At 37.8% G+C, this 13,768-nt stretch overlaps 1 protein-coding gene across 2 annotated transcripts in view; it reads right to left on the minus strand.

Moving 5' to 3' along the window:
- The window catches only part of TMC1 (transmembrane channel like 1), a 112,113-nt gene that overhangs the window by 69,932 nt on the left and 28,413 nt on the right, over positions 1-13,768 (minus strand). The gene's annotated exons all lie outside the window — the stretch shown is intronic.

A 13,768-nucleotide genomic window follows, 5' to 3' on the forward strand; every position in this document is an offset into this window, starting at 1 on the left:
AATGTAATTAAAAACAAAATAAAACAAACGGATTATATGTTCTCAACAATATATTTTGATAAGATCGAATATTAACAGATTTCATTATTGAAAGATCTGAAGAAGTTGCTTAATTAATAGGGCCTGTTCAATCATAAATTGCACCTTCAAAGGAACCTTGCAAATTTTAATTGTTATATTTTACGTGTAAGGCCTAGTGCAGTTGCTCAGGTAGAATGATGGGTTTGAACAGACAAATAACCAAGAAAAAAGTGTATCAGCTGATTTTCACAGCTAGAATTTTAAACTAAGGTAGACTAGTTCTCTTCTGAAAAGTTACTTTTGTACTAATCTGCTTTTTCTTTTTATTTGATTCGTAAAGTCAAATGTCATTCACATACTTATGTAATACAAAAAAAAAATATATATATATATGGAAAATTACCTACTATGTGCTGTAGGTATATTTCTGATTAAATTTTTACTAGCTATATTATGTTACATAATCAGTAATCTCTCTAGCTATTTTTCTGAATGAAATGGTTCTCCATAAACACAATATTAATCAGTGTATTTTGAGTAGGTCAGATTTAGTATTATTATTGGGAATTGTGTTATTTTGTTTTGCGCTTACCATCGAAAGGCAATTCATTCTTATAAAATACCATGTGCAAGGCTCCCAGGGTAATTAAATTGCTATTGTCAGTAAAGTCAAATGGGTGCAAGATACACAATGTAATATTGCCAGTGATGGACTTCTGTAAGGCCTTTAATACCTTCCCACACAACGTTCTTGCCTGTAGAATGCAGATACATGTATTTGATGGATGGACTACTCAGTGGATAAAGAAATGGGTGGATATATCTAAAGTTATCCATATACAAAGAACTGCAATCAATGGCTTACTGTCCAAATGGAAACTAGTAGTGAGTGGTGAGCCCTTCAGGAGCATTTTGTTGATGAAGATGGGCCAAGTGCACTCTTAGCAAATTTGTAGGTGACTCCAAGCTGTGTGATGCAGATGACACCAAACTGAGTGGTGCAGGTGATAAAACAGCAGGAAGAGATGTCATCCAGAGGGATCTGGACAAGCTGGAGAAGTGGGCTGATGATCACCTAATGAGGTTCAAGAAGGCCAAGAGCAAAACACTGGCACCTGACCTGGCGCAATCCCCAGTATCAGTTCAGTATGGGCCATTAACTGATTGACAACAGAGAATGACTGACTGACAGCAGAGAAATACTTATTCAGTGTATCTGGGGTTGAAAAGCTCAACGTGAGTCAGCAGTGTGCTGTATCAGAAATGTGATGAGCTGGATTCTGATTCTCTCCTCTATTCTTGCAAGACAACATCCAGCACAAGACAGACTTGGAACTGTTGGAGTGAGTCCATGAGGCCAACAAGATGGCTGGAGCACCTCTCCTAAAAGAAATTATAACCAGGATTTACATTGTGCTATGCCTCCAGTTTCTTATGGAGTGAACAATCTAATATGTGAGGTTTGTTAAAACTTCGTATCTCCCATTATTTGTGTGCTTTTATTGTACGCCAACATAAAGAGCACTACCACTGTAAAATGTACTTCAGACCAATTATCAACTTGGGACAATATGCCAGTTACAGTAATTAACTGCATTGATCAGTGCTAGTTATAAAAATTAACATGTGCTGTTGTTTACACAACACCCAGTGATTTAAGAATTGAGGCTGTCCTTCCTGTTTTTAACCTCACTGCTCTGTCCTATGAGAGTTGTGCTATTCTTGTAGAGAATGCCAAGTCTACCTAGGTTATTCACTGCCTCATGATCTAAGAAAAGATTGCAATAGACCATCAGTGCCCTCCCAAACATTTTAGATTAATCCATTTTTGGTGACCAAGGGCCATGTAAGAACAGTTTCCAGAGAAACAGCATATATAAGGGCAAAAAAAAAACGTCCTCTAGACACCGTTTTTAGTCCTTTGGAGAGGGTATACAGCATAAAGGAAGATATTTGCTAAAATGCAGAAGAATAGCTGGTGAGTTTCAGAAAGGATGTTTATGTGTTTAGGCACTTAATCCTCACTGAAGTTAGAGGATCTTAGTCAGTTAGAGGCAGTTTCCGATGACATCTTTCTTTGAGCACCCAAACACTGAGCCACTTTAAATCAGTGTGTACTTATGAAAGCATTGGCACTAGCAATTAATATCAGCCTCCACAATGAGTCACAGCTGCTGAAATGTGTGTGGGAAAGCTTGCTGCAAAGCAGAGACTGCCTCTGGAAACCATTCCACCTACATTTTTTATTTTAATTTCCTCTAATTCCATAGAATTCCAAAAATATATATACATACTACTAACCATTTGAAACTCTATGCCAAAGGTCTATGCAGAATTTCTGAGTTAAAATAATTTTACATTACAAAGGCCAGTACCAAACTGACAATAGTCCCACCAGCAATGTTATTATTCATTGTCTACAGGCTAACACTTTGGAAAGTCTGCTCCACTTTCCTCCTCAGTTTTTTGTTCCCTTTGTGATTTTTGTGATTTGTCTCACTCAGCCAGAATTGGACTGCAACTATATAACACTGGATAGAGACATGCTTGTTCTACATCTGCAGCTGCAACCAGCATAGCTGGACAGCTCAACAGACTTTTACTTTGTAGATGTTTCAACAGATGAACAATAAGTGAGGAGGAGAGTTACCAAAAGAGAAATATTTTATTAAAAATATCTTCACGATCTGGCACAAATTTTCCTTTTGACTCCATTATTGCCTGGATTTCACTTTTCAAATCATAAAGCCTTTTTAGAATTTTACCCAGACATAGACACCTTCCTTCAGAAAAGCAAGTGATGACCCCATAATCAGCATCCATACTTCTAAGGAACTCCTAGAATTGGTGATGATTTGGTCCTCTGGACCTTGTGAAATTCACAGCTTTGAAAACAATTTGCATGAACTTATCCATTTTTAAAGCTTTTGCACATAAATTTTCTTGATGTCTGATGCAGTGAAATTTCATCAAATGGGAATTGCCTGCAGAAATGGTATCATCTCCTATTAATTTTATAAGTCCCTTTTTTTTCTACCATACACCAGGGCACCATCAGTAGCTATACCAGATTTGTTGACAATGGTTAAAGAAAATTGCTTTAATGTAATTTCTAGTGACACATACAGATCAAGAGTTTAGTTGTGCCTTTCAGTGGCACCACAGAAGCTGTTTCTTCAGTGATATTCTATTCATTATCAATACCTCTACTGAAAATGGCAAGTTGAGCTGTATCTGTAGCATGAGTGCTTTTGTCTATCGCCAAAACATAAAATTTGAAATTTCCCCAAATTTTTTTTGATAGATTTTCCTGTTTCTTCAGTTCACCTGGTTATAGTCTCATGAGGCAGACTGATTCCAGAAAAATCCTTTTTTTTTTTTTTTTTTTTTAACCAGGACACAGTATATTTGTCATGGTTTCTATATGCTGTTTAACAAATTCACCATCAGGAAACAGTTTTGATTCTTCTTGTGATCAGATCACCTAATTAGCCCTTATAACAAAGTCCATTTAAGTTTTATTTTTTATTTTTTTTAATGTTTTGTTGAAATGGCAGATTATTTTACAGTTCTGTTGTCTTTAGAAAGCATTCCTTCACATGCATCGAATTCAGCAGCATGTTTCTGTATTTAGCGTCTTTTCAAATTGCAATCTTTGAAAACTGACACAATTTCCTTGCAAGTTAAGCACAGTGCCATATTATTTGTCAGCCCTCCATTGTTCCTTCCCCATGTCCCAGGGCCAGGGTGGGCCACTTGGTGGGCAGAGTTGCTGCCATGATGATGCAGTAGTAAGGGCGCAGGCCGCACTGTGAGCAGTGCTGGGCCGCATGCGGTTGCGGGTAGGTCATGGCTGCCTTAGGGCATGAGCCTCATCCCCTTCAGGGATCCTCTTTTGTCAACCACAGTTTCCTTCATCCATCCGGAGCAGCCTCAGTCCAGCAGGACAAAGTAAGCCCAGCATGTTTAGCAACAGAGCAAAGCGTTGTTGTGTTCTTAGCTGTCACAAACACCTGTCTTCACTTTAATCCCCTTTCCTGAGCTGCTGGTACTTGCTGCTGAGCACTGAAAGCATGAGGGTGGCAGCTGGACCCCTCTTTGGGAGTACATGGTAGCACGTGTCAGGTGCCGGGCAGCTGCAGGATCAGAGTGGGACAAGTCAGCTGCCAATCTCCTGTGATTTTGAATCCGTCATCTAGTGTCACCTGCTTATAGTGCAAGCAGGGGAGAGTGAAGGGAAGTAATCCAATACAGAGCACAGAGAAAGCTGCCCTGATCTGCAGACCTTCAAACCACCTCTTGCTAAGCACAGCTCCACCTTGATTGCAGTCTTTGTGCACAGTTGGTTGAAGCCTGCTCCTTTCCTGCTACACAAAAGGGAGGTGGGTTACCCTGAGGATTTGGAATTTGAAACTTTGCAAGGCTTCCAAAATCACTTGCTGATACTTAACTATTTTAAGAAAGCATTTGTTGCAACAGCTCAAATAGGCTATGCACAAAAACAAGTCTCCTGACTATTTGTTTGTGTGCACTGATTTTGAAGCTGTGCATGCATCAAGGCCTCATAGTTCTTCTGAGAGTATAGCTTGAGCCCTCCTCCAGCTTGGTGCACTGAACATACAAATCTTCAAGCTGTCACAGAGATCAAGTCTATGCTCAAACAGACCCATTTACCTGATGAAACTTCTCAAGACAAGTGTTCAATCAATCTGTATTTGTTTTTACAGCTAAGTCATTGTGGAAGTAGGAGTAGCCCAGTTCTCAGGTCTGCCTCAGAATTTCAAAACAAATAGTGAGCAATGTGTGACATGACTCATTCATCTTATTGCAGGGTTTTTTTCACTGGCACAGATGGGCATAGAGAATGAAAATAGAAAAAGCAGCACCAGCTGCTTTTGCAGGACTTCTTAAACCTGGTGACCACAGGACCTTCTGCTGAGTCACCTTGCAGTATCTCCCAGCTAACACTAAGCAGCCCTCTCCCACCAGACGCTTCCTCACACTGTTCCCTATTACTTGAGAAATTAATCAGAAATTTACAGCACAGCAGCAGCAAAGCCTTAAAGTCATTTATTCTGAGGAGAAATCTGTAAATGACTTCAGCAGAGTTGGGACTCCCAGCTGCTTTGCCAGAATTTCATTTCTCATTCCCAGCAGGTATTCTGAGTAAGGCTGCCTGGACTAGTGAATATAGCAGGCAAGTAGGCAAGGAAATGCCAGGTTTCCTCCTGACCTATTTTTGAGCAAGAAAGCGTCTTTCCCCAGAGCTGATACCAGATGATGCTCCCAGTTAGCTGCATATTAAGTAAACAAGGCGGGGGTGGAGGGTGGGGTATGTGTGTGCAGGGAGTGGTTGTGGAAGTAAAAAGTTTCTGCTTTCCATTCTGCTACGACTTGTTAACTTCATGTTTCAGCCAAAGCTGAGCAACTACAAAAGCAATATGCTAGTGCTCCTTAGCAAAGCAGCTGTACAAAATGGGCTCCCTTTCCACCACACCAGCTTTACACCTCTGTCATTCCACTGACTTTAGTCAAGGTAACAGTAGGATTTTTGGTTTGAAAAATGAAAAGCAATTCTGTAGTTTGGAAAGATCCATAAAGAAAAACAGAAATCTCAGTGAAAAACTGTGCCTGAAGAAGCCTTCTCATAATGTTTTTAAAATACTTCCTGCTTTCATTGAGATAAAGCTGACAAATACAGCAAAATGGCATAAGGTGCTCAGGCACAGACGTAAGGGGCTTACAGATATGTACCACAGTACTCCGTAGTTCGGAGTCCACCCTATCCTTCAGACAGTTCCAGCCGTCTCTCATCAGCAATGCAAGAAAGTTGACAGTGAGTAAAGTAGTTGGCATTCCTGACTGTGCAGAAAAAGAACATCAAGAGGTTTATCTCACAATGTCTTCCAACCTCCCTTTCAATAAATGCAAGAAAATGTGGAAATCAGCAAACCATACTACTTTGCAGCGTCAAATAAGTAGAGTTTCCAGTAGTAAGTGGAGTTAGGTTTCTGCTTTCTTTTTACTCACTCACATCATTCTCCTGAGAAGACCTTACAACTACTAGTCCGAAACACTTTGCAGTTTTCTGTATAATGTCCTATCAACATTCTACCTATAAAAAAATTGAACCACACAATTCTGTATCTTCCTGTTATAGTTTTTATCAAGTCTCAGTTATGCAGGTGGAATTGCCCCAGAAATGTAACCTAGTGTTAAGGCTTTTTATATTGGAAATCATGGAAGTTTCAAGTGTTCATACAAGCAACTTGTCACCATCTGACAAAATGGTGTGACCCTCAGATAGCAGTTCAAAACAGCTTGTCATACCTCTTCCAGACATTCTCTGGAAGTCAGAATGATTTCTGATTATAATGGCCAGAATTTTTAAGCAATCTCATTTATTAAAAACACAGGCATGGATTTGTGCCTCTCTTCACATGCAGCAAAATGAGTAAAAGCTTTTCTCTAGGACTTGTACTACTTCTACTACTCTAAGACTTGTGTCTTATGATGTGCAACGATCACACAATCAAATCTGAATAAAACAAGTCTAATTGCAATGCTTTATGACATCATATGTCTGACAAAACAGACATTAATCATGAAGCAGAAGAATTCTTGGCAAGCTTTCAAAGCTACTTCAGAAATTGTTAGAACCCAGTGTTGAGTCATGAAAGGGAGAAAAAGTCAGAGACAATAGAAGCACTGCTCAGCTATGTTAATCATTCCTTTAGCATGCTATGTGGTGGACCAAATCAGCAAAGAAGAGCAGGTAAAATTAATGTGGTACATGACTGCTAGCAGATCAGCTCTCATTTTATAGTTTGCTAAGAATATATTGCAGAGATGGCAATTTTTTTTTTTTTTTTTTGTCTTTATTTTTCCTTTAAAAGGAGAAGAAGTTACAGAGATGAATTACAGGTTGTTAAGTTTTACACGGCACCAATAGTCTTCATGATTACTACATTTTCTCTATATTTCTTGAGGATCTTCCATTCCTGTGATCACAAAACATAAGAAATTGAATGTATTGATACATTTAATTATATTTATTGAAGTGCATCGTGTTAATTTGGCATTTGCCCATGCTTGTGTCAGTGGCATGTAATACCATTTCTGTAGGCCTCCCTTGAAGAGAGGGAAGAGAGATTATTTCCCAGGCAGGTGGAACTCTGTCCTTTTTCTTTCTGCTCACATAGATAATGGAGAGCTCTGGCCTCTGTGAAGACACCCGTCTTCCAAAGATAGCACAGAGACAGTGGGGCGCACAACCACAGTGTTGGAAAAATCCTGTTCACTCCTGCTCACACTGGAATATGTCTGTTGCAGTCTTGTGAAGTCTGTATTATCTATTGCATTCACCATACATACAGACAAAAAGCATGCAAGGAAATGACACAACCATGTATGTCAAAACATTTGAGTTGGATACTCTCAGTTGATAGTGATGGGCAGTTGCAGTCATTCAGGCATACTGGGAAAAGAATATATGTAATAAGAGCCTCTAACAACAATGCTGGTGCTAAAATAAATGCTCATCAGGTTGCAGTATAAATTTCCTTATAAATATGGCTTTCACTAACTGATACGTCTTTCTTCATTCTCTAAATCTATTCATGAAAAAAATTTGGTATGCAAATGTATTGATGATCAACTGGCTAAAGGACAACGTTATTTTTTACATTGTTTACTTGAGTTTTATAATGAATGATATAAAATCAATCCAACAATTGAAATGTAATATGAGTATATGCAAGACAGCTGCAGTAACAATGAGCTGTGATCTCCTATTCTGACCCTGCTCATTAGTCAGCACATTTGCTGAAAACATGTACGTGTTTCTCCAATTGGTAAAACTGAGTGTCCTCAATAATTTCAAGTAAGTGATAGTCTGAAATGTCATACATGTATATTTTTTAAGTTGAAGTGCTAAATTTTTTGCAGTGTAGGTCTCTTTTAAATATATACACAGGACAGGGAGAGAAGCATAATCTCCTGATAGGGTGTTATTTATTTACTCTGCAAGAAAGAGAACTTTTTAAGAAAAATGGTCATGAAAAAAAAAAAAGAATTAGAAACATTTGAGAGAAAGCTTCTTCATCCTCCATGAAGCAATAATACAAGTTAACACATCTTGATGTGGTTCTGAATTGCAACAGATATAACTGCAGGGCTGTTCTGTCCTGGTTTTTTGTTTTGTTTTGTTTTTTACATTTTAAGAAATATTTTAAACAACAAATAACAACATTGTGCAGCAAAACAAAACATAGTGTCAAGCTGACACAGAATGAAAAAGGTTAATACTAGCAAAAAAAGTCCATGCACTGCCCATAGCTATAACAATCACCAACCACATTACGCTTCCTATTTGAGATGAATCATTTATATCCACCTTGTCTTTATAAATACTTTCAAATATAACCTCCTTTTGATTGCAGATGGCTTACCAGGTCTGCTGAACAATGCATCTCCTTATAAATACTGACAAGAAAATCTGTATTAATAGAAAGAGGCCCAAGACTGAACTCCTGGTTATTACCCTGCATTTAATTTATAAGCTGTTGTGTTAGCATGAGCCACTTGAGCCACTCACATTTCATTCTCAGCTTGGCTGACTATAGCAAGTACAATTAAATATGGCATGAGGACTGCAGGAAATTCATATCATGAGGAGATGGTTTATAAATTATAGAATCATAGATAGAAGGGACCTTAAAGGTTATCTAGTTGACCTGCCTGACCACAGGCAGAGTTGCTACTCACTAGAAGGAAGGTTCTATATGATATGGAAATAAATACATACATATGGAAGGTTCTTATTTAGTTATCTGACTCACAGATTCACAGAAAGATAAAAACCTACATAAATTAAATATTCTGGAGTTTGGTGGACTTCTCAGCTAGAATACTGATATTCTCTTTGAAGAGCCTTCCCTGAAGAGCATTCCCTAGTTCATTTCAAAATTGGCTTAGCCAGCAGAGTGACCTAACTTTTCCCGATATGGATACTTCACAGCTCATGTGATCTCTTCTGCTGGAGCAAGCCCTGGGGTGGTAACTTTTGCTGGGCAGATGATAGCAAAAAAAAAAAGCTGCTAATGATAATCTCATCAGATTATCATTCAGAAGTGGTCAATCCCCAATATAGCTGACCTATAGTTCAGTGTTTAAGAGGCATTTGATCAACATCCTCATTATTACGCTTTATCTCTTGAAGTGGTCAGGCAGTCGGACTTCATGATCTTTGAAGGTCCCCTCCAACTGAGCTATTCTATTCAGGTCTTCTAAAGAATGATGGAGCCGGAAGCTGCTGGATGTGAATGTCATGAGAAAAAACAGTCTCCCTGATCATACAAGCTCATTTCCTTTAGACGCTTATGGATTAGCCACATTCTTAAACAGATCATGGAATCATAGAATCATAGAACCCTTAGAGTTGGAACTGACCTTTTAAGGTCATCTATTCCCACTTCTCTGAATCATAGAATCACAGAATTGCTTGGTTGGAAAAGACCTTAAAGATCATCAAGTCCAACTGCAACCAAACCATAGTACCCTAACAATCCACTGCTAAATCATGTCCCTGAGCACCACATCCAAATAGTTTTTAAACACATTCAGGGATGATGACTCAATTGCCTCCCTGGGGAGCCTATTCCAATGCCACTGATGCAAGGGTCCCTTTGCTGCATCAATCTTTGTCACCCACAGCTTTCAGCTTGTTCGTGACTATTCTTTAGAGACAGCTCTTCATATTCTATTCCTTAGATTCTTGAAATAAATTGAACATTATATACCAAACATATCAAGTACCTTTGAAGTATCTCTCATTATCACAAGTGAAAAGCCTTCATGCAATCACGAAGGCTGTGAGGATTGATTCCACTACAGAAAGAAAAAAAACTATCAGCAGAATAGATTATATTTATAAGCTAATTCAGTTATCAAGAGATGATAATTTATAATTATTTTTATTATTATAATAATAAATAATTATTATCTAGTTCACTACAAGTGAACTAGATCCTTTCCTAAAGCTTCTCAAGGCAAGCATAGCACAAGTTACAAAATCCCTAACTTGAGGAGGCTGCAGACTCCTTAATTCTGGAAAACACTACTGTGATTTATACAGCTTAAAAGTATGCATATCCTGCTAACCATAATCAATAAAGAGCTGACTGGGAATCCCTTCCTGTCATGAAAGAGTGTGGCTGGTCATTAGTGTATAGAGTTAGTGATACAGTGGAATGCACAGAACGGACTACTAAGTATTTAACTCAAGTGTGAGACTTATTAGGGTTGCATTGGTTAGCAACAATCTTATTTTTATTCTTTCCATTTTGCTCTCACCAATTATTTGTCCAAAAAGAATCGTTCAATTTAGCACACATTTGAGAGAATATGATGACTCTCCTACCAGAATCCATGACAAAAAATCACAACGTGAGTCATAAATGAAATAGTTAATCCAGCATCTTTTTCTGAAGTACTTCTGAACTAACTCTAGCAACCCTATCAAGTCTAATCGAAAGACTACAAAGAAACACCAACAGTTCTACAGGGTTATGTCTGAATTTTTCATTTTTAATGTAATAAAGGTCTATATCCAAACAAGATCCAAGAAAGAGTGACAGTTTCTTCACCGGAAACAGGGTTACATGCCTGTCAGTCATAGTCATGTATCACATCTGGTATGAACAGTCCCTATTGTTACCAACAGTAACATCCCCACACCCTACTCCCTCAGTCCTCACTAGTCTTTAAATGGATGCTCTTTAAAGAAAAAAGTCATTACAAAAATCATCTGTTTTTTCAAGAGTTTGTGTGCCTGAGTAAATCTTCCCAAGTCCAAGCTTCTCAATCTTACAAGAGAGAACGTGAAAGATTAGGAAAGACTTTCCCACTTTCTAAATTTGGATTTCTGGCTAATTATCACGTCTGCTTAGCTGGCATACCTGTGAAATAAACTTTTCCTTTGGGGAATGAAACCAGACATGAATTCTCTCAGATCTGTCAAAACTTTAGTAGTTTAATGAGGAGAGACAAAAGTGAAACCCGAAATAATAAAAATACTGCATTTGTCTGTTTTCATCTAAAACCCTAACAGTGGCCTTGCATGAGCAGGAATGGAAGGTCAAGTAAAGGTTGATTTAACTGGATTTAACTGTAATTTGAGAGATCTGTGGTTCAAATCCAGATGCCCTTGCCAGAGTTTACCATTATTTCACCATATCGACACTCTCTAAAACCCATTCAAGCTTCTTAAGAAACTCAACAATAATTCATCTCACACATTCTGACTTGTCCGCAATCATATGTAAGGCTATCTGGGAACTAAATGCAGGAAGAAAAGTTCATTTTTTCCATGTGCAAGTGTATGCTAATCAGGGGAAGATTGTTCTGGAAAAGGATGAGTACTCTAGCAGATGAAAAATGCAATCCACTGTGGGCAGATCTTACTGTCACAAATGTAATAAGCCAACACAAATAATTAAGATTTTTAAAAATACATAAAATATATAATATATAAATATGTTATATATTAAATATATATATGTGTATATATATAATATCTTGTAAAAGAAAATATATATGAATATTGGAATATATAAATTTAGGAAGTCTAAGGGAAAAAATGAAATATTTTAACAAATGTTGAAACACACAAACAGGCAGCAGAAGTCTTTCCTCCGACAAGGGAAAAAGTAGGAAAAAACTACATCCAAATCGAAATAGAAGAGCATCAAAAGCAGTAGACAACTCTGAAAATATCTGGGTAGTGGGTTTAGATTACAAAATGTCATTTAATTGATACCAAGCAAAGAACTTAATTTAGTTTTGTTTTTTAATAAAAGTGTTATAATACTGCTGTTGTCATCTGAGGTACAAGCTAGGTTAGGTGTGGCAAAAGACTTTTCTATAATTCCTTTTTTTGTGAACAGTATTTGATTTTGAAATGGTTTCTTTTTGAAAAAGTAGCTGATTCTTACCATTACCGGCATTTTTTATTTATCAATTCTATGCAAAGTAACAACTTCCATGTTTAGCTTATAAGTGCTTCTCAATTGCAATGTAAAAAAATGGAATGAATTTACCTGCTTATATCTGGAAATGACAACTGATAAAATAGCAGCTGCAATAGGGCAGGAAGAATGGTAAATAGTTTTATAATTGTCTTCAGACTTTTGGCTCTCAGCAGGAGGAGAAAGGAGGTGCTTTTTGTTAATTACATAGATTACTCTAGTCTTCAAAAAATTAAAAATTATGAGACTATAAAAAGTGCTCTTGCATGATACTGTATCTCTCTGTATTAAAGAGAAGCAAGGTGCAATCCAGTAAGAGTGCCCACCTGCTTTTTCAGCTGGTTAAATAACTATCAGAACATTACTAATCTATTACAGCTTTTTCCACAGATTTCTGGTCTGACCACATTGTCAGCAATATCTTGATCGTGTTCTTCTGGACAGCCATGCAGTATCTTTAAAAAAGCTGAGCAAGGTCTCAAAGACTTTTTGGGTGTCAGGATGCATGAAGAATAGAAATACTGATGCACTGGGGAATTATTCTCACTTTAATCAGTACAAGATAGGAGTACAAGATGTGTCCCAGTGACCTTTCCAATCCCTGAACTCCAACTTGGATCATGCTCAGAGTTATACCCATCACTCCATAACCACAGGAACTTCTCTAAGTATTACAGAAGGCTTTGGGGCTATTCTTCATTTCCCCATCTATCTCCCGTCAGCTGATTATCCCTGCCAGATCCCAACATGATCTTTCTATTGGGAGCAGATGAGACAAATAACCACTCTCCAGCATTTGCGGCCTCCTGTTTGTGTCTCTTTATGACAGCTTTCCCATGCTTTCTATCACTCAATTTGCCCAACAGGATTTCAACCAGTATTGATTTGATTAAATAACATTATTTCACCTACATTCTAAAGTTAGAGTCTCACTGAAATGAAGCAGGGATAGATCTCTTGATACACACTGGCCCAGACAAGTCTTAATGAAACAACAGAAAGTGTTTGTAACTCTTCCGACTACTTTTTGCATTCATTGGCAAAAATAAACCTATGTTCTTTCACTTTAAACCTTACCACCACCATTCTTTAATCTTGTTCACTGTTTATGTAGTTGAGTTCTTATCTTGATGCTCAACACCAAAGCATCTGATGTCTCACAAGGATTAAATTAACAATAATAAATCTCTCATCTTTCCCATCAGGTAGAAGTTAGAACTTGTTTAGGAATAATTTAAGCCATTGTTACTCTTGCATTCCCCTAGGCAGCAAACAACTCTTGTTGAATGAAACATCAGTAAACAGGAACATGATGAAACAAATCATCAAAGTGAAAGAACCTGGGTGTGAAGCATGAAGCATTTATAGAAATGGATTAGTCATATCTTGGAAATATATCAAGAATTTGGGGAGAGTGGGGCAGAAACCTAGAGAGGCCAAGAGGTAGTCAGATCTAGCTATAAATAACTTCCCTGAAGACAGCTGAGTAATATATAGTGCATAAGTTGAAACTTCTCTGTTTGTTTGAACCCTGAGAAGCCGGTATGGGTTTTTCCTGGTCAAATGTCTTGGTGATGGAGGAAGGTGTAAATGACAGCAGTTATCCTCCAGTTACCACACGTCCTCCTGCAATTTTCCACTGGGGCTGGTGTAGCAATGGCCAAGTGACCTGTCCCTTCACTTCAGGGAAACACATAGGTGGCACTCCTATTTTCTTTCCT

The sequence above is a fragment of the Tympanuchus pallidicinctus genome, unplaced genomic scaffold (assembly GCF_026119805.1).
Source record: "Tympanuchus pallidicinctus isolate F22 unplaced genomic scaffold, pur_lepc_1.0 scaffold4, whole genome shotgun sequence".
Taxonomy (NCBI): Eukaryota; Metazoa; Chordata; class Aves; order Galliformes; family Phasianidae; genus Tympanuchus; species Tympanuchus pallidicinctus.